General features: G+C 31.8%; 1 protein-coding gene across 1 annotated transcript in view; it reads right to left on the minus strand.

Moving 5' to 3' along the window:
• LOC148278765 (lachesin-like) overlaps positions 1-20,912 on the minus strand; it is a 179,232-nt gene extending 158,320 nt beyond the window's left edge. Inside the window, exon 1 of the mRNA XM_088230909.1 lies at positions 20,541-20,912. The gene's annotated coding sequence lies outside the window, so the exon portion shown is untranslated. The remainder of the gene's footprint in view (positions 1-20,540) is intronic.
• Between the last annotated feature and the right edge of the window lie 1,959 nt (positions 20,913-22,871).

The following is a 22,871-nucleotide window of genomic DNA, read 5'->3' on the forward strand; positions in this document are numbered from 1 at the left end:
AAATACGCCGGTCATCTTACGTGCACGCGTGCATCTCCCATCACTGTCAATAACCGACTGAATCTCTTTTCTCACAAACACCGGCCACAGAACAGCGTCTTTGTCTTTTTTGTTATGAGTTCTATATTCGTGCTCTCTCTCAAACATATTTATTGCTTTATTAACATAACAATCATTTTTCACATAGCAAGGATAAAAAAAATGTGTTAAAATCCAGTTTGGTTTTACAAATTTTGTTATCTAAATCCAGCGTAAAAGGGTCTATTTGAATATAATAAAAAATACGACTTCATAATTTAAAAATAATAAGTGAGATATATCAAGGCTTGTATCGTATGTAGACTAACGTGATATCATAGCCACCCAGTTAAAGAAATGTTATAAAGCGGCATTAAAATATTTCACTTTATGGAGGTGCATTTGTTATTGAACAAAATATGCAAACCCAAGCTAAGTTGTGGTAAATTAAGATATTTTTTCCCTACCGGATCGATAAACAATACCGTCAGATGCGTACAAACAGATGAGCGACACTTGTCTCCTTTTTTCTCTTGTGCAAACAATCTTGGAAACCAAGAACGGCGAAGAAAAAGGGCGGCAAGTCTCACATTATTACAAACAACTGTTGCCATTTACGGTCCCAACGCGATCTGTTACCCTGATAATGAAAAATTTACTCCTTGTCTTATTAGAGATCAGAAGATCAGCGCAGATGACTGATATTAAATTAACATGCAACGTTTTCCGAGAGGCGGTGGTAGTAAAACCAATAAGAAGGAACGGAACGGAAAGTAATTATTGAACAATGTTTTGAGTATATTTAAATACTTGTAGACAGGCTGGACATACTCTAAACGAGCATTTAAACATTGTTGATTTAACTAACTGATACATGAAGAAAAATTGTTTTCAGGCGTTGCCTATTAGAAAAATGGTTCAGAAGGATGAATCTTACCCACGAGATAAAAGTTTCAAATAAAATTAATACATGATGTTACAATTATATGAAACTTAATTATTTTTTTCAAAATCAATTAACATTTCATCAATTTCATTAGTCCACATCATGTTTGAGCTCATTTTAATAGCGACAGGCAAAAATGTTCACCACTATACGAGAGAATCCGACCAAGGAACTGTTTGCAACACTGTGGTGGCAGTCCTGTAAATAGAGGCACCGATGTTCGACCTTCTTTAATGACGTCATCAATCGCCATATGACAGCGCTAGATGACAGCACAGGTCTCTTAGGAAACCATAGCTTTGCGCTTCCGGTACTAGTCTAGAGACGATAAAATATTTTAGTGGAAAATCACTTTAAAAAAAATATAGATTATGTTTACTTTTCTGGGAATTGAACTTGGGATTTCAAGAAACAAGTGAACAAGCCAACCACTATACCACCAGGCGGACATAACTTGATTTTCTTTCTCGGATTTTTAATATACATGGTGCTAAAACCACAAATTCTGAACTATTTCAGAGAATTTTCATTTCAAAAGTTCCTTACGGAGTACGTATCCCAAAGTACTTGCAAATCTCCACTAAAAGTGAGGTTTTTGCTCTCCGCACCACTATCAGAAAGGCGCAAAGGATTTGGCTGAGAAAAGAGACATGGGAATGATGCAGAAAGCAGGATACCCTGAGCCAACATATCAAATTATCATAGTCTTTGTACACGCCAAACATTATACGTTAAATTATTATTTAAGTACCTTGACTTGTATAGTACATTTGAAAAGTCCCTAATAAGACGGAACGAAAGGGAAATATCACCCTTTTTTTAACATTTATAAAGTAATCTGGGTCTATGAAATACAATCCAGTAAAAAAAAAAAATAATTCCGTCAGATGTACAAGAAGACAACAAAGAAGAAGACTTTTATCGTATATTATCATGATCACCTCTTAGGCTCTAAAGCCTGAGTGCAAAATTATGTGGCATATGACTATTTGGCATCAAGATAAAAATAAAAATAAAAAATTTAGTTGTCGTTAAGCGTTCTTTATTTTATGTGTTACGTATATATTAAGAATTTAATATATAATCTCGCTTTGTAACTGTTTTGATGTGAATTCTGTACGATAAAAGAGAAGTTATCTAATAATATAACAAAATAACACGGAGGATTGCAATCTTAAAGAGATTTGAGGAAATTCTTTTTGAATAAATACTTATTAGTAGCATAAAAAAAATATATAAATTCGTGGTTTTAAATTCCAGCAAGAATGGTTATTACATTGGCCACGCCCCTAATACGTCACAATTCATTTTTATTGTCAACTTTGTTCAACAACAACTATTCCAGTTTTTTAGAACATCGTCACAAATCTTGACTTCTCTACTATATGTATGATTTTTAAATTTACTAATTTATTTAAACGCCTTGTAGGCTTTTACATGTTTTACATACATATATGCAAATAAAGACAGACGTGTATTTTTACACAGAAGTAGAAAACAATATAAATGATTTTTTGAAGAAAAATATAAAAAATATCATTTTACACAAAAAAGCAGGAAAAAAATAAAATTTAATTTAGAAGAGTGAGAAAAATAAAAAAATAATTATTATTACATATTAGTTGAAAATACGCAAATCTGTCGCATTATTTTATTTTTTAAAGTTATTTGATATATTAAAACCTTTCTCCACAATATCCATATTGATTTTGAAAATGCAATTAATTATTCTAAATACATTTCATATATTTCCATCGGTCTCATATTTCCCTATTGTACAAGTTAAAAAAAAAAAAAAAAGTTCATTTATTGAAATAAGTGTAGGATTTATGTAGTTTGATTCCATATAAAACAATTAGAAAGGGTAAATATTCTTAATAAAATTGTTATAAAGGTTTAACTAAATGCCAAGAAATGCAATATAATACATTTCGAAACACAAAAGAAGAACCATAACATGAACATAAAAATAAACAACGAAACTCTGAAAGAACTAGAACATGTGACTTACCTAGGACTCACAATGGACAGACAATTAAAATGGACCAAACACATAGACTGACTCGCTAAAATAATGGCATCACTACATAGCCTCTTCTACAAAATTAAAAATTTTATACCGAGAAAGGAAAAAATTATGATGTACGAAGCCTATGTCAAAAGTAAATTGAGTTACATGATCGCCTTCTGGGGAACTGGTAACAAGACAGACATAACAAGAATACAAAGACAATAAAATAAAATTCTTAAACTAACATACAACCTACCCTACCTGACCTCTATGACTGAACTGTACGAAAAAACACACCAGTTTGACATAAACTACTTGACTAAAATTGAGACCTTAAAAATTGTGCACAAAATAACACTGGGAAACATACAAGACGACGACATAATATTACTCAAAAATGCTGACATACACAAATATAACACCAAACAACAACAACACTATCATATTGAAAAAGCAAAGACAAACACAGGACAGTCAAAAATACTACATAATGGACTTAAACACTACAACGACCTACCTTACTACTTGAAAACTTTTACTGGAGACAAATTTAAAATCAATCTGAAAAAGCACATGATGACTGAACTAGACTAGACGAACATAAAATGACTAGACAATATAAAATTTCTAATGTAACCCTAACGGGTTTTTTAAAATTGGAAATAAATATAAAAAAACCCTAGGCCCTGTAAATGTCTAGACTCCCATATTCTCTTCTCTAAAGTGTTCTTTATGCCTGTTGTAATTAGTAAGTTCTCTTTTTGTAATTGATTTCTTAATTTTTTACGCCATTTCAGATACTGGTAGTATTTTATGGGTTGTTATTTTTTGTGTTAAAATATCTTTCGCTGACATTTTTAATAACATTATACCAACAAGCAAAAACACCGCGCCGGTACTGTCATTACTAACAACAACAACAACAAGCCATCACGCCCTTTCCCCGTAAGAATAAGCCAAGAGGATAGACCTCGCTTTTTCTACATTCATACATCTTCTCCATCTTCCAGTATTTGTATGATTTAGTCATGCTATGTCTTTTTCGGTCTTTTTCTATTTCTACATCCATCAACATTCGCATCGTTAATATTTTTAGCCGTTCTTACGCTGTCTATTTGCTTTACATGTCCAAATCAATGCAGAGCTCTTATATTCCATTTTTACTTTTCTTTTATTTTTCTTAATTTTTCTTTTATTTTTATGGTCATGTCATACCATAAATATGTGCCATAAACTTTTTAATAATTAAAAAAGGAATGGCCCACGCTCAGATGCTGTATTTTTTGTGGGCATTTTTTCCAATTCATCTTCTAGCTTAATTTTTAGATTTATTTTTCTAAAGTATATGTGAATAATATATGTATAGAAAAATAAACAAATACAACAAGATAATGTCAATAATGCTTATCTAAGACTTGTGCGGATCTTGACCATTGAGCTTTTATCGTACATAGTTTTACCACACATTCACCTGAGAGATCTCATTTCGACAGCATTCAGCCTGCTTACATCCCTGTTTTTTCAAGTCTTTGCTTCGCTTTCATACATCAGGGTCGGTACAAGGACTCTATTGAGAACTGATAATTTAGCCTCTTGTGACAAGCAATTATTTGTCAAAGTTGATTACAGTACACCGTTCACTCAGTTCCCGGCACTCACTCTCCTTTCAATATCTTTATCAATAATCCAACCCTAGTAAACATACTTCCCAGGTACAAAAATTCCTCGGCCAGTTTTAGTATAACACCATCCACAGTGGTTTCACATTAAACCATGCTTTATTTTTTTTTAAATTATAATATCTAGATTTTCGACATTTATTAGCAAATTGCTTCCCTTGCATATAATCATAGACTTTTGTTACCAAGAATTGCAGATCCTCTTTATTGTCAGCAAGAAGGCTTAAGTTACTTAACTCTTAATAAACTGTGGTAAATAATCCTTTTGCGCACGGTGATGTAACATTGTGTTACCACAAGCAAAAAATGGAAAATTCAAGACATTTGAAAAAAAACATAGAGACATACAGTTAAGTAATTTGTTTTCCACAATTTATATAAATAAACATATACTTCAGCCCTGTTATAGTACAAAAAATAATTATTAATTCGCCGTTCATAATTCACACGTGTGTCCCCTATAACCTCGGCCTCGTGGTGTAATGGTCAGCGCGTTAGCCCGCCATGCAAGAGGTCTCGGGTTCGATTCCTGACATAGCCGAAGTGAAATATTTATTTTGATAGGTGTTTTCACACTAGAATATTTCCTAGTCCCTGGACTGGTACCTGAAGCGTAAGACTGATCATCTTACCTTCATGTTACAAAAATGATCAAGATTCGCTGCAATTGGTGTACCAATGCAGTATTCTATGCATCATCATTAGGTGCGGAAAGAGAACAATGATGTCCCCTTTAACTGTCAACAACTGACTACATTTGTTTCACACAACACCGGCTACAGCGTCTCTGTCTTCATTGCTATGTGTTATTTCTTTGTGCTTTCTCTAATACAGATGTATTGTTAATTTATTTATTTATGCTTTATTAAGTTAGTTCATAACATCTTAAGAACTAATGTAAACTTTTAATAATATTACAATTCTTTTATCAAAATTTCTCACTTATACATTTTTTCAAATAAATTTTAAATATTTGAATTTTTTCTATTTCCTTTATTTCTTCAAGTAACTCATTGTACAGCTTTAATCCCTTGTACAAGGAGTTTTGAGATTCTGTTTTTCTCCTCATTGGTAATCTTATCTTTTTTTTACCACATGTTTAATATGTATGACATTGTTGGTTAAATTTTACAATTGTTTTTATTTTATTCATCCCCTTAATTATTTTATGTATAAAAATTGCCACATTATATTTAATTTGTTGCTTTACTGTGAGCAAGCAAATTTCATTGTGCATTCATTCTATATTGGAATAGATATTTCTTTTGAGTATTATCCTCAATGCCTTATTTTGAAGAATTTGTATATTTTGAACTTCTTCTTCGTTACATAAAAAAAGAATGGAAGAACAGTTATTTATGTGTGGACATATTATTGTTTTATATATATAAGAATACTACTTTTTAAATCTATAACATTTCGTATTGCTGTATTTGCGGACATCATTCTTCGGGTAGCAAGGTTTAATATTTTTTGTATTAAAATCCAGCATTGTTATACAAATTGAACTTTCCAAATCCAATGTAAAAATACCCATTTGAAGATCACAAAAAACACAACTTCATTATTTAAAAAAATGAGAGAGATATATCAAGTTTTATATCGTATGTCAACTAGTGTGACATCTGAGCCACAAAAGAGTTAACCATAACGTAATACGAAGGATGGTTTTTCTTGTGCACCTGAAGTCTTTCCGAAAATATCCTTTAATTTAATACGTCTACCTAGCTTTGATTAACATTTGAATTTTTACAATGACTCAACAATATTTTGGCTTAAGTATTACGGGAGAAGACAGATTTAACAAAAACACAATGAAAGTGAGTAAACGATCTTGTAGAACGAATTTTATAAATAAAAAAAAAGACAAATGTCACCATCATGGTATCATAACTTACAGACCTCTCCCCTTTGTGTTTCTGGTTCTTTAAGTACAAGACTTAAACTTTCACCTTTGTCTTCCCAAACCGTGTTTTTTAGTCTAACCTTGTTTCGCTTTTCTTCAATTACGTTTTCTCATAGTATTATGGCTTTTCATCAAGAAGTCGAAATTTTTTTTCCGCCTTTTCTCGCTGTTAATGTTATTTGACACAAGTTCAATAGTTATACATTCGACCAGTTTGTCTATGACATCGCGAACGTAATATTTTTATAAATACGAGCTGACAGAGGCGAATCGTCCAAATAAGTGATTATTCACAGCTTACTATTGTATTTGATTTATTGAGTTTTTCTACTGACATTTCTTGGTGAAACTGCATTTTAATTATTATAATAAAAATACTTTTATAGTTTTATTCCACTTTTGTTTATATTTTTTTATAAACTTTTAACCAGTGACCGGGTTTCATCGTGACCGATCAGTCTGACGATGTCGGTCACGACGAAACCCGGTCACCGGTAAAAAAAATATAACAAATATGAATAAAAGTGGAATAAAACCATAAAAGTATTTTTATTATTATATTATATTCGACTTTAGATAATAATTAGTAAATCAAAATATAGGTCACCGGTAAGAAAAAAAAAATATATGAATAAAAGTGGAATAAAACTATAAAAGTATTTTTATTATTATATTATATTCGACGTTAGATAATAATGTTCTAATTGTGCGAAAATAAATAAAATAATATTTTTTTAATTTGTTGCAACAGAGAGGGAAAACATTTTTGAGAAGGGAATATGGGAGTCTAGGCATTAACAGGGCTTATGACCTGTCATTGGCTGCTTTAAGTAGCCACTTTACACACTGTGCAACCTTCGCCATTCTGCCTATGTTTGAACATCCACATTTACTCAACTCTTCTATCTGTTGACTTATGTGAAGTAAAAGAGCTGAAACCTTTATCATCTGGGTGATATTCATCTGGCTGAACCAATTCGCCTACTAGGCAACGCCTGAAAACAATTTTTCAATTTCGTATTCTTCTTCTTTTACCAAGTGGTTAATTTAACAATATTTAATATAAATCAACACCACCGTTTATATTCCGACAAAAAATATCTATGAGGTGCGTCCAGTGCCCAGCCTGTTCTCAGTGAACCGATTACCTCAGCTTATTACTCCATACAAAAAGTACATTATATTTAACGTCTTTAACCTAAGTCAGAGTTTCAAGTACTAAACGAGCTTGCAGATTATAATTATTATCTGAAGATTCTCTATTTGGAAACTTGTATCTATAATATTAGATGTCTAAAAATGATTGATTATGTCTGTCACAACGGGCTCGTTTGACACGAATTGTGCAAATGAGGGTGGGTGGATACTAATTTATTATTAACTCCTTTACTGGGTTAAAATTTTGCTCATAGAAATCGAGTGGAGATCAGTTGGCTTCATGGTGTAATATATCGAGTGTTTACCCGTCTAGTGATAAATGAAATAATAAAAAAATATATTTATATTTTTCAGTCCATCTTATTGTTCTTTTAACTTGCCAGGTGATTTTTGCTGTGGGATGATGAGCGGTCAAACTCGCGCAATGAAATTTCAGCCATTTTTTCAAGTAAATAGGAGTATTTTTGGTTTGTAGAAATTTTTATGCTCAAATCAATGAGCTGTAAGAAACGGTAATGTACAAGAAGACACTGCCTGACTAATTCACTTTGTATAGGGCCGTCTTTGTCTTTCTTTCCGTCTTGTCTGTAGTAGCATTTTATTTTTATCAAACAAAGAAAACATAGATAAACTAACTGTATTACAAAATAAAGCCTTTAGAATCATTTTGAAAAAAAACAGATATACGAGGGTAAAGTCGATGGTAAATGAAATAAAATTATTAACATATAAACAAAGAATATTTTACAATACAATGATATTTGTTCATAAAATTATAAACTCTAATAAAAAAACAGAATTTTGGAAAAAAATTGATGGGAACCAGCATGAACACGATCACAATACTATAGAAAAGAACAAAATTAGACTTCCATTTAGGAAAAAGGCAAAGTCACAAAACTCAATTTTATTTAAAGCAATTAAAAAGTATTACGAAATGGAAAAAAATATTTATGAAGAAAAAAACATATCAAAATTTAAAAAAATGGTCAAGACATATGTGATAAACAATTTATAAATTAAATATATTTGCAATGTTATTATTAGAACACACATAACAATATGTATGATATGTGTGCCCTACTTTAAGATTTAAGACTTAAATTTTAAATTTAAATACACTCACTCTACACTGGACGCGTTCGACAGGGACGATGCTCTACAAGGTGAGCAGTTTATTTAAGCCTTACTATTGTGTGAAATCTGAACGCGGAAGAACTGTCAAATTATGTCAAATAATAATGGAATCGCGTATCAAAACTTTATTATTTTTTAGAATATTTCACTTCCGATTGGACTATAGTTGATAGTATAGATTTTAAGTGAATTCTCTGCAAACATGCTTTTTGTATACAACTGTCAAAATCATAATAATCTATATCTTAAAGGATAAACCAAGGAAGTTACATTGAGTGAAGTGTTCAAAAAACAAGATTTGTGATTGTGCGATTTCCTAAACATCATAGTTTTTGAACCGAAGGAAATCATTTCAACCTATAAAGAACTTTCAATGTAAAAGAATGTTTTTCTTTAAAAACAATAACACTTTATATCAAAACAATGTTTTTTGCATTAAAACAAAAACAAAGTACATTTTAGATTTTTTCGTATGCTTTTTTTTTTTTTTTAGGCTTTTTTCTCCACGCTACTGGGGTGTTCTAGCCAGTGTCGTAATTTGTTTTTTAACATTATATACAAAACGCATAGGTTCACCAATCGCCGCGTATCTTGATCATTTTTTGTTACACCGAGGTAAGATGATCAGTCTTACGTTTAAGGTGCCGGTCCAGGGTGAGAAGGTAACTAAATTTTCAAATTTTCTCTCAGGCTCCCCAGACATACTTCGGGTTATAAGCTGTTGGAAGACATTGGCCTCGAGCAAGACGTCGTGTTGAGGATGGCAAAGGAGAAACAAGAGTCAATGGTGGCATCCTAAGCCCCAGTTAGCAAGGGGGGTTATTGTCTTGGCGTCAGGTGGCAACCGGCCGTAAAACAGAAACCGAACAACAAACTTCCTAGTCCGACGTTAAGGACTTGGGAGGGCTGACCACAAGTAACAGCTAAAAGGAAGAAGAATAAGGTTAACAAGGTGAAAAATAATGCAACTCCAATATATATATCAAAAAAAAGATTTTTTTTAAAGTATTAATTTCAAGATGCCTCTTCTAGGGAGCCTGTTTTATAATTTTTCAGGATAAACGTAAAAAGATGCTGATGAAGAACATTTTAAAGAAGAATTAATGGTAATCTAGATATTTAAAGTACTCATGACCTGATGGCAAGAACACAGTAATAAAAATGAAATAATAATAATAAGGAAAATAATTTATTGAATTTGGATTTCTGGAAATAAATAATAACGCAATGAAACTTGGTAGGATTTCTTCGAATTGATTGACTGAGTAGTTTTGCATAAATATCCACTTCGTTGGACAGTGTGATGAAGTGTGAAAAATAATCGACCGTCGGCATAGTGAAAAATGAAATATAAAACATATATGTGAAAATTATTGATAATTAAATGGCGGCACCATGGCACAGTTGGTTAGACGGCCAACTGTGAAACTGGCGTCGCGGATTCGATTTTCGCAAGTTGCGTGAAAAAAATCCAAGAAAGATTTTTTCTCAATTGGTCAGGGTGTTGTTGTGTATTTTTCAATATCTCCTTCCATATCTTCTTTTACCCACCTGATTTTTTTTATCATTTAACAAATTAATCGTAAAGTAAAAACAGTTTTATTTTCAGTCAGTGTTTCTAAAGTCGATACTTAGTGGTCATGTTAAATAGATATAATATGACTACTTGAAACGTTTCGCTTTTAGATTGACAAACAGGAAAAAGACTGATGGTGATAAAACTCTGCCTTGAGGTACTCCAGTAACCATATAAACCTATCACGGATTTGTTAAAGAGTTTCTAGATTTGATTGTTTGTAGAAAGTTGTGATGGTTTTCATTTCTTTACATCTCAACGTAGTTTTTTTTTCATCAGGTAGCATAACATAATTGAAATTTTCTCGTATTTTGAAAAAAACTGTTTGGTTGTTTAAGTATAATATATTTAAATATTAAGACATTATTATTTACTTCCTCAATTCGTAAGAACTAATTTATATTCAAATTGCCTTAATAGCAGACATCCAAATTGTCAGCTATTATTGGCGAGGCTCTCATTAATTCCAATTAACCAGCCCGTTTGGAAATTAACCGGTTTAAGCCTTTCTTAAATATAATTGATTCGTGGTTAACTTTTTGGTCAGGTCCTGAGTTTGACAAGACTTTAAATTTAATTTGATCTGTTGAATTGAGTATTTACGCAAAGTTAAAATTTCACTTTCCAACTTGAAAGTAAAGTTAGTTTAAATTATTTTTAATTAAGATAAAATTTATATTTAAAGCTATAACTTTGTGTTTATTAGTTTTCATTTTCTCCTTTTAATTGAGAAAATAATTGTATTCTTATATATGTACTTATTATTTTATTTTAAAATATATTTTTTGTGTTTATGTTTTAGTATATTTTGTATAAGCAACTTATGTTACCTATTATAAAATGCAAAGAAAAAAAGAAAATAATAAAAAATACCCTAAAACGTATTTTCATACACACGACAGTTCACATTATTTTTCTGGTCTTCTTCGTTTTCCGCATTAGCATTGTGATTCCTTATTTGTTGAACTTTTTAATTATTTTTTTATACTATAATTTCATAAAAAGTACAAGTTTTTTGTAACTAAATTCTAAACATATCTACTTTTACACATCTTGTAAATGTTGTTATTTGCTCTACATATCGTCTGACCAATTTGCAAAACTTCAATCTCCAAAAATATTTTTTTTACAGGAGGGTGAAAAAACAGTTTAATTTCATAAACTATGTATCTAAACCATCCATGCACCCTTTTAATCATTTTGTCAGCTATCCTTATCTTGACCTCGAATCTTCTGTTTTACCTTACAGATTAAATGATTGTATTTCAACAGAATTTAGTCAACTTTTATCATTGTGCTTCTAATTTTATACTACTCTTCCATATATATTAGGGTAACCTGACTCCATTGTGTTATTAAATCAAATTTTGGAAAGATGAAAATCGCAAATAGTATTTTTTAAGTATATATAATTACAAACACATATTTAAATATTTTTTTGGTTGGACATTCAATATATGATAATGTCACAAATTGGTTTGAAGTCACCACCAGAATTTGTCAAGGTAGCGTCCTTGTACCATTACTTTTTATAATCCTCGTGGACTTCATCCTAAGGAAATTAATTCCACTAGATTGAAGAATATCCATCTCTTCCTTACGAAAACTCTGCAATCTAGAGAATGCTGATGATGCGGTTTTAATTGACGATTTAGTCACGGGTCTTCAAGCCACTGTAGATAGCATAAAGAGGTTCTCTGCATGCATGGGTTAAAAAATCAAAATAGTAATAAATCATGTACTGTGTATCACTTCATGCCTTAATGCCCAAAATTCCCTGACTTTGTAAACCAAGTTATCAAAAGAGTCGAGAGTGTCAAATACCTGGGAGTATATTTTACGGAAAATGTCAGCTTTTAATAAAAACCGGGAATGCGGCTAGTAATAGCAAGGGCCACATTTAATAGTATGAAGGCTATCAGAAGATTAGGTATTTTGCCAGTGAAAACCAAATACCACCTATATAAAGCCTGCATAACACCTATTCTCCTCTATAGATGCGAATGGTGGCACCTCACAAGGGCCCAAAACAGCAAAGTACTGAGTTTTTATGATAGGTATCTCTGAAGAATCTTGAGTGTGCAGTAGTTTGACTTGTGAGAAATGAAGTTATAAGAAAACAGACGCAGCAAACTCCGGTGATAACTGTCACCAAGCGGAGGCGATACGGTTGGCTTGATCATGTACTGAGGACGCATACTGATAGCTTTAACCACGCTTGCATACTTTACAAGGCATCAGGTTCTTGACGTTCTGGACATCCACTGCTCACTGTTGGCAGTTCATGTCAGAACTACGAGACGCAAACCTGACTTGGGAGGATAGACAGAGATTCCTAGAGGATCTTCGAGGACACTTTATGCTCCAAATAGGGAGTGGACATGGAATGATGATGATGATTCAATATAAATTTGAAAGAAATCAAATTTGAAAAAAAATCTTTATCAAATAAATACAAAGATAGCGTTAATATCATTTTCATTAATGTGCAAGATTTATTCAAGGAAATATGTTAATATTTTAAACCCAAAAAGTAAAGGCAATTATATTCAAAATGGTTAAATGTTTGTTCTCTCTTGAGACCTTATCACCACCTGCACTTTTGCTTCTTCCCACGTCTCTTAGTTCTGCCGAATAAATCTGAAAGATTGTCGTCGAAGGCCTTCCAGAACGGCGGAAGCCCATAGGCGTGAAGAAGAGACATCTTGGCTTTAGGTTATCCTGATGCATGCACAGTACGTGTCCAAGCAAAGCCCACCGCCGCATCCTCAAAACGCTCAAAGACTCCTAGATATTATGGTCAAATACCTCATATATGAGTATGGGTGCGAATCTTGACACTTTACCATAACTCAAATCTCTAAACTTCCAAGTTTTGAATGTAAGTGCTTGAGGAGAATATTACGTATAAGGTGGTTCGATTTTATAAATAATATATAAGTCCAAAAAACAGACACAGCAGGATCCTATAACGAACGTCTCGAGGATGTGACGGTGGACCTGGCTTGAACACGAGCTGCGCATGTCTCAAGAGAACCTAAATTGCCTCTTCTCTGAACCTGCGGGCTCACGCCGTCCTGGAAGGCCGTCGATGACGATCTTTCGACTTTATTCGGTGGTACAAAGGGGCTGTGGATTGACTTAGGAGAAGGCGAGAGTGCTGGCTGGCAAAAGGGTCTCCTGGAGGCAACTGATGATGTCCACATGCTCCACTTAGAAGCAGATTTAGAAAAGAAGAAGAGTTATTACACTAAAATATTTCATAAACCTTGGACTGGTACTTGCAGCGTAAATGTGATCATTTTACCTTCAAGTAACAACACTAGTTAAAATACGCAGCGATTGGTACAGTGTCCTATGCACCATTAGGTAGAGAAAAAGAACGATTGTCAAACAATTTAAGTGCATCAACAATTAACAGTATTACATTATGTAAAAAAACTATGTACGAATGTGCTATTAAGAGTTATTAAAAAATAAAATAATTGAACGATTTAAATGCTACATTGAAACAATTATGTTTAAGACCTTTGTTTTTTTGAGGTAATCGAATTGAATCGAATTGCTGCTAATTGATATTTCTAATTAATTGAAAATGAGCCGTACTTTCATTAAGTGGATATTTTGGTCAAGCTGACCGCTGGGGGTGAAGAAATCTTTGTGTGGGTTGTTTTACCAATACCACTGCACTGATGTATTTAACACTTTTAACATAAACATACATTCCTTTACAAGTAAACAATATAACATATGTGTAAGTACGAAAAGTATGCCAAAATGGCCCACGCGTAAAAAGAAAAGTTTACAGGTGAGAAAATAATGCAATTAATAAATTAATTAGTACTTACGAAAATTCATAAATCTATAATTTCTTATTTTACATAGCTTGCGTTTTATTAAATATTATTATTTTGTGTAATTGTATAATTTTTATTTTTTATTAAGGTCTTAAAATGAAAGGTTAACTTGTGCGATTTTGGTGACATTCAGCTATTTCGATAATTTTTTTCCATGAAAAAAAAATGCCAAATAAAAAAAAATTAAAAAATTGCTGGCCATTCCCAATTTCTGAGTTGTAATAATTCTTAAAAGACTATGATAAATAATTTCTTTGCGAGTGGTGAAGTACCATTAGGTTACCACGTGAAAAGGTTGGAATATTCTAAAGTTCAGACGTTTGAAAAATAAAAAAACATGGAGACATACTGTTTAATAATTGGTTTTCTACAATTTATAAAAATTAAAATGTATTTTAGTCCTGTTATTGTAAAATAAATTTTAAATCACAAATACGCTGCTCATCTTACATGCGTGCATCCCTCATAATTGTCAATAACTGGCTAAATCTCTTCCACACAAACACCGGCTACAGAACAACGTCCCTTTTTTCTTTGTTATGAGTATGAAGATAGATCTTCGTGCTCTCTCTAATACAGATGTATTGCTGTATTGACGTCACATTCATTCTTTGCGTAGGAAGGACAAATATTTTTTAAATCTAAATTTAGGATAGTTATTTACATTTTGCTTTCCAAATCTGTTGTAAGAACGTCAATTTGAAGATCACGAAAAATACAATTTCATAATTTTAAAAAATAAAAGAGATATATGAAGCCTTGAATCGCATATAGAGTAGTCACATTATTTTTTTACAACAACCTTTTAAGGGTAATTTTTTTAAAATTAAAATATTTTTTCCGCTTATCTCATTTAAAAATGTATGTTTAAATATAAGGATGTTATATTTTTAGTAATATATGCTGAGATTTATAGCTGGAGAGGATATATGTAGAAATAATGAAAAATTATATGAAATAAGAATTATCTGACCAAACTAAAAAAATCACCTCGTGCGGATGAAATCGAGAATACAGTTTTTTTTTCAAAGTAGAAACAGAACCCTGATTTCGATTTTCAGTAAAATTGGAGGCCAAATTGAGAAAGACATGGCATGACCAAATTCAATAAATGATGGACATATAAAAGTCGAAATAATTGCCGGGCGTGGGTTAGAAGATATATGAATGAAGAGAAAGGAAGGAGAAAATATATTTTTCGAGCCTAAGGCATTGCATTGGTGGGTACATTAACCGCGGCGTATTTTTTAAATAATTGTTGTCATACGAAGGTAAGACGGTCAAAGGACTATGAAATATTATTGTGTAAAAACCATGTCGAAAATCGAACCCGAGACCTCTTACATGGTAGGCAAACGAGCTGACCATTTTCAGAGGCGAAGATTTTCTGTTCAGCCCTTTCATATTTTTTGTTAAAAATCCATTCGTAATGTCCATTTAGATATTAGTCAATGAATTGACAAGGACCTTAATCGAGCACTCGAACCTGAATGTGCTTTCAGTGAGTGGTGACACACACAGCCACCCTTGACCCTACAATCATAGACCTCCTCTACAATCACAAACCTCCCTTACAATCACAAGTCTCGCTTCTCTCTCAACTTGTGACGAAATCATTAGCATTAGCATAGTAAGATCGTATTGAATTTTCAAAAGTGTTAGCAATTGCGTATTTAAATAATGCCAAATATTACGACGCTTGTCTCAAATAAGTCAAATTCGAAATAAAATTTAAATATTTGTTCTTTCAAACCGATAAACGGTTTCGCTGTAGCGTCATTGGCTTACGAATCACATGTCAGTGGTTTAAAACACAAAAAACATGTAATTTGTGATATATAGCTTACGACCCGTTGTCTGGTTTAACATACTTTACAATATTCACCGTTCAACTTTCACGTTAAGGTTTATTTAAGTTAAATAACATATCCTTACACTCCATGTGGTAACACTCGAAATTCTATCAATGGAATTATTTTTGAAGTGGAATAGTGTGCTGTCGGATAAAATTTAGAAATACTTTAAATATCTTCAAATAAAGTGTTTTTCATCGTTATTCACCATAAATACCAATAGTAAACATATGCACAACAACCACAAGTATTACATTTTAATTGGAAAACTCCTCTGTTAGATGCTAAATTTGAAATGTTAATGAAATTGAATAAAAACAGCATAATTTGGATACAGTACAATGAACATGAGGGAATCAAACAAACAAATATTCATCATTTTCATTATCTTTTCGCAACTAATGGTGCATAGGGAACTCCATTAGTGCATTTTAATAAATTAAACATTATTTCATGATGGTACGATAACCAGGGACTATGTATTCTAATGTATATTTACTCGAGAAATGAACCAGATACCTATTGAATGGTATAATAATACTACACACGTGCGTTTCCAGAAACTATCTACCAGCCAGCGGGCCACATGGCGACGATATCTACCTACTGTCTACAAAAGCTTCTCTTCGGACATCTATCTCCCTTTGTTAACCATGGAGTTGAAACAGTGTTTGATTTATGTAGTTTTTTATTGCTTACTTCTTGGCATGAACACTTGACCAATTTACTACCATACTCTATTTTTTATAAATTTATAGATATTGTTTTAACTTTGCTGAAATTCTTCTCGTCCATGCGCTTTGTAGCTGCACGATGATTGGTTATCTAGCTTTCATATATCAACTTTAAAATACCTAAATTTTGTAAACGGGGTCTAGAATTCCAATCGTCTATGCGCTTAGTAGCTGCAAGGCGTGTTGTAATCTTACTCCTTTTTATTATTCATATTATTAATATTTTTTAATACACAAAATTTATTTGTCAATTTTTAAAATGTAAAAATGGGGGCTAAATTTCTAACTGTCTATGCGCTCTGTAGCTGCAAGACGTCCTGTAATCTAGCTCCTATCTGTTATAATTTTTTATTGATTTTAATTGAAAACGAGAAACTAGAATCCCAACCGTCCATGCGCTCTGTAGCTGCAAGACGTACTGGGATATTTATTAATTGTACAGCGCCCTTGAGGTGATTTTCACAAAAATAGCGCTTTAAAAATTATCCAACTATATATATATATATATATAGGCAAACGCACAGACCACCAGACTATGAGGCGAAACAACGAATTTTAAAAAAGGCATACTTTTAAAATAATTCTAACATAGCATTAAAATGAATATGCCAAATCAAAACGCTAATGAGATTGAATAAAAAAAGCGTTATTTGGTAACAGTCTACGAACATAGGGAGAAGCGGACCAGCTAATAGAGACGTAATATCTTGGCTCTCGAATTCCTGACGTGACGAGGGTATATCTCAGATTGGAGTCTGTAATGGACTCGGGGAATGCGTAAAGAGGTGTTACTTCGGTAGTTAACGGAGAGGTTACCTACCCAAGGTGTTCATTTATCAAAAGGGATGTTCCAGGAAAAAATAACATGGATAATTTTACCCTTTAAGTTGTCTGTCATATTCAAAAATACATACGAGGACTATTCTGCAGTCATAATAAAAAAGGCAATTATTTGCAAAAGTCAATTTTTTTTATATATGACGTTTAATCATTTGTCAACTTTACGCTAACCGAAAAAAAAAAAAAATCGTAAAAAATATTTTGAGTTTGTCAAACTTTTTGTAGACAAGGGCTGGATTCAACTTCCCGGGGAGCTGTTAATATTAACATCTCAGTTGTTATATGTTTTTTGTATACAACACATATGTCAATATAAAGAGCTCCCCAGGGAGTTGAATCCAGTCCTTGTCTACAAAAATTTGGACAAACTCAAAATATTGTTGATAAATCCACCTGGTCCATGAGAAGTAAAGAAATTGAAAAGAAACATTTTTCAGGCGTTGCTTAGTGCGTAGATGAAATAATTCAATCACACAAATCTCACCCGCATAAATAAAGGTTTCAGCTATTCTATTACTTCACAAACATCAACAGATAAAATAATTGATATTTTTATTTTATTTCATTTATTTATACTTTAACAAGGTTTGCATTCTTTTTTTTAACATTAGTTATTTAACAAAGTTAACATAATAATAATAAGTAAAAAAAACCTAATTAATCTAATTTACCCAATTTTCATTAACATAATAAGCAATATAAACTAAAATAACCATAAAAAACCTAACCAATTTTTATAGACCAATAGACCAAATTTCATAAACAGTACACACATTTGGCTTGATCCACTCATCGATCCGTGTGCAACCCACCTCCACTATCCATTTCTTAATAGCAATTTTATATTGTTAGTACTTACTAATTGTCCTTATGGATAATAGAAGTAGATTGTATCCTCTTCGACCGTAGGTTGTATTAATTTTTTTTTTCTTGCAGCATCAGGGTGGAATATTAAGTTACTCCTGTATAATAAGTTACGGAAGGTAGAGAATAATGTTTGTGTTTATAGATGTTCAAATACGGGCAGAATGCTGAATGTTACACATTGTGTAAAGTGGCCACTCAAACCAGACAATGGCAGTTCTTCTGTATTACCTTCACTTCTTCACAATACTTCATGTAGCAAAAATGATTAAGATACACTGCGATTGGTGTACCAATTCAGTGCCCTATGCACCATTAGGCGTGGAATGGGAATGATGATGATGATGATGAAACGTTCGAAACAGCAAGAGTAAATTTTGTAAAAACTTAAAACTCACCAGTTCTCAAAATCAGTAAAATAATAAATGCTAAAGCGAGTGGTGACAATATTAGTTGTATTGCTCAAAAGATTTCTGTAGTAATAACGGTCTCAAATTTTTCCATTAAATGACAATTAAAAAAAAAGGTTTACTTAACATTCAAGACAACGTGACGGCGACAAGCGAAAATACAAGAGTGTTTTTCACCATTGTAATGTTAAATGATTTAAGAAATAAAATTATTAAAAAATAATAATAATAATATTTTTATAAATAAACGATAATAAAAAATAAAAAAATGTTTTTTTTTTTTTAAATCTTTTTTATAGCAATTCGGAACAGCATACAGTAAAACTCTAATTATCTGAATTCTTGAGTGCCAGATTTTACTGTTTTTAAAAGAACACATCAAATTGGAATCACATTAAATACTTACTTAAACATGTCTTGCAAAGTTAATCGAACAATCAAATTGAAATTTCAAACGTATCCTTTATTTTTAATTTCTGATAACGATATGGATATTTAGAAATTAGAATGACTGTAGCTCGGGTGAACGGAGTTCTATTGTATTAATATCTTGTCCCTGTCCGGGCGGATTAAGAATGGAATTCTGCATATATTATAGAACCAGAACCCGGTACTTGTATTAAGGACTCGATGCGATGGCTTTTCTCAGTTAAATCCTGAAAATGAACACCAAACGTAGTAGTTGCGCGTTCTTCTACCACGCACGAGGTTTCGAGTTAAATTCCTGGCAAGGCCAGCGTGAAATGTTTGTTTCAAGGTGATTTTGCAGTACAATATTTCATTTCAAATCACGCTACCTTTATGAAACAGATTATTGAGATAAGCTGCGTTCGCCGTTCCAATGCAATGGCCTATGCACCATCTAATGCACATAGGGATACATGTATAGTGATTATTGTATTGCGGGTTACTTACGTGATTTTATTTTATGTTCTGCGCATTTTGTAGATGCGCATAAAAATAATAATATTTGCTTTGTTGTCTACCCTGTTTTTCTTTTATTACAATTTTTAAATATTACATTTATTTATATTTATTCTCTATTATTACGTTTATACGAATGTTTTGTCAATCAATCTTTTGATATTTTTTCTTATCAAGAAATATTTCGTTAAAAGATCTGTAAAATGCGTGGTACATTTTATTAAATCCTAAGAGAGCTTAAGCATTAAGAAAAATATATCAGAACCCTTTTAAGTCTTCGACAGTCTTTTCCTCTGATCTTTTTATAAAATAAATGTTTTTCAAACAAGGTTTATGTAAATGTTTGAAAATTCATACGTCACTACGTTTGCTACAACACGTATCCAAAATATAAATAATTATTGTTAGTTAATTTAAATTCAATCGAATTAAGTTGCGAAAATAAACATTTAAAATATTTTTCGATTTGAATCAAATTTTGATTCACTCTTGTGATAAGAAATATCATAAAATAAAACAGCATTTTTAATGGGTATTTTTAAGATTATAATAGATATATGTAAGCAATAAAGTATAATAAAGTATTACACCAACAAATAATAGATTTATAAAATCAATTTCCATTACCTTGTTGTTATCTTCCAATCCCTTGAAAAGCAGCGTCCCCAATTACGTATTCATTCAAAATATTCACAAAACGAAATCTTTTATAAAAAGGGGGGTTGATTGAGGGTGGCAGGTGGCGGCAACGTACCCGGCGTAATAAAAATAAATTAAAACAAACAAAAATAAAAATAACACAGCGCGCACAATCGAAATCTTCCTATTCGATAACGAGTCAGCGAAAGTGAATAGAAATATGATAATAATGAGGTTTATTTTTTCAACGGGGGGTTTTAAAGGATTATAAAACTGTAGGGGGTGTATTGTACGCGATTTTAATTCCCCAGTCGGAGACGTGAAGCTGTATAACTTCGGTTGAATGCGGCTTTGGACTATTCTGAAGCCTCCTTTCGCTGCCCCCGCGACCCGCACCCCTAGTAAAACTTCCCGTAAACGCATGCGCCTGGAATATTCGACCAATCAAACCGCCCATAACTTTAGGCTGTGTTGGTGGAAGTAAAATACAGCAGCCTTCATAGTCTAAGTGACTTTTTTTACATGTGGTTGTTGAAAATCACCCTGTTGCTTCAGGCGACTGAGCGGTTCCGATTTGACCTACTATGGGATGTATAGCGATATAAATTAATATAAAATTTTATTAATAGCCAACTTAATCTTTCTGCTCTGCCTCATTCAGACAAAAGCTGGAAAATGTATTCCTTTACCGCGGTCTTTTCGTATTTAGTATCATATGGCGGGTAATAAAGTTTTATATTGAAAGTGAGGGTAGAAGAATGTTTTATGCTTGTGTTATACTAAAGAAAGATGTTTTTGTGGTTTTATTAATCTTAAAAAATACCACTTACGAGTATTTTGAAAGGGAATGATATTAAATAAACGACAAAAGATAAACTATTAAACATAATTAAATTGTTTTGACAAAAATATTGCATAGAAATATTTGGAGCTAATAAATCAAGTCTTTTGATCATTTTTGTCTTGCAAAGATAAGAAGTGTAAAGTGAGATGGATACGATCTTTAAAACTCGACAAGAGAAATGCATTCTTTCATCCTTTTTCTTCCGGTTCAGTCTCATTTCTATTCATAAGTGTTGCGACCAAAACGCAATTGCACTTTTCAAAAGATTAAACAAATAAAAAATATACATGTATTTTTGGGACTACTTAAACATTATTATGCGTGAAGCGTGTTATATTTGAGAATCATTTTGATTTAATTTTTTTTTTTCAAACTATGCAACGCCTACGTTATCTTTGAACTGGCAGTGATTTTAGTGTTTTTGACAAGAGGCTTTAATCACTTTTCCGTCTAAAAATCTCTACAGGTACAATTTTAGAAGTTATGAATTATGTATAATTTGCATAATGATAACACTAAACCTAGTCGAATGTCCATGCGACCTTATACCGTACCCAATTATTGATCCTTCCAAAAAATGCATATTTCTTTAGTCCATTTAGGCAAAATAAAGTAACTTATAAAAGTACCTACAGGAGTCCACAGTCGATCACAAAGTTTAAATATTTGACAATCCCATTTAAAATTATGTAAAATATTCGAATAATTAGGCTCCTCTACAAAATCTTTTAGTTCACAAATACATGAACTAGATAAGCAATAGTATACGCTTAACTCATGGTGAACTTTAAAAAAATTTAAAAAAAAATTTTTCACACACGACCTATATTTTTTTATTATTATTATAATAAAGAAAACGGTAAAAGTCCTTAATGTCTCGGACTAGCATCCCTTCCACAAACCCTTACCCTTCTCTTACCTAACCGCCTCCCTAGTTCGCGTCCGATGCGTATCGTTTCGTTGGTCAAATAAATTTATAATCATAATTTCCTCTTTTTTTAAAATGATAAAAATCAATTTTCTAAAAAAATCATTAAAATGTTTTTAAAAAGACATAATAAATAAATGTAACTCTAAAGTCTTACAGTATGGCTAAAGAAAACCACGTATAAAATTTTACTTCAAAACTTTGAATGTACTTCCCAGCAATTAAATGTTCTACATGCAACATACTTTGAAATAGCATTTTTTTTAAATAGCCAAAGATCACAATGCTATTTATGTTTTAAACTCCTTAAAGCGACTATTAATATACTTCATAAGCTAACAAAAAAATTAACTAGGGTAATAAAGAATAAAAAAAAAAACATAAACATATTCTTAATTAGATTTATTTATGTTATTTTTTTAATGTTGTATGAATAAAACAAATTTTTATTTATTTATAAACGACTTCTTATACTTGTTAAATAATTCAAAAATGCTTTCAGTTTATCATTTTTTTTGCAGACCGGCTGGGTTTCTTTTCTGGGAAG

The sequence above is a fragment of the Micrasema longulum genome, unplaced genomic scaffold (assembly GCF_059751315.1).
Source record: "Micrasema longulum isolate JH-2025_06_02 unplaced genomic scaffold, ASM5975131v1 h1tg000829l, whole genome shotgun sequence".
Classification (NCBI taxonomy): Eukaryota; Metazoa; Arthropoda; class Insecta; order Trichoptera; family Brachycentridae; genus Micrasema; species Micrasema longulum.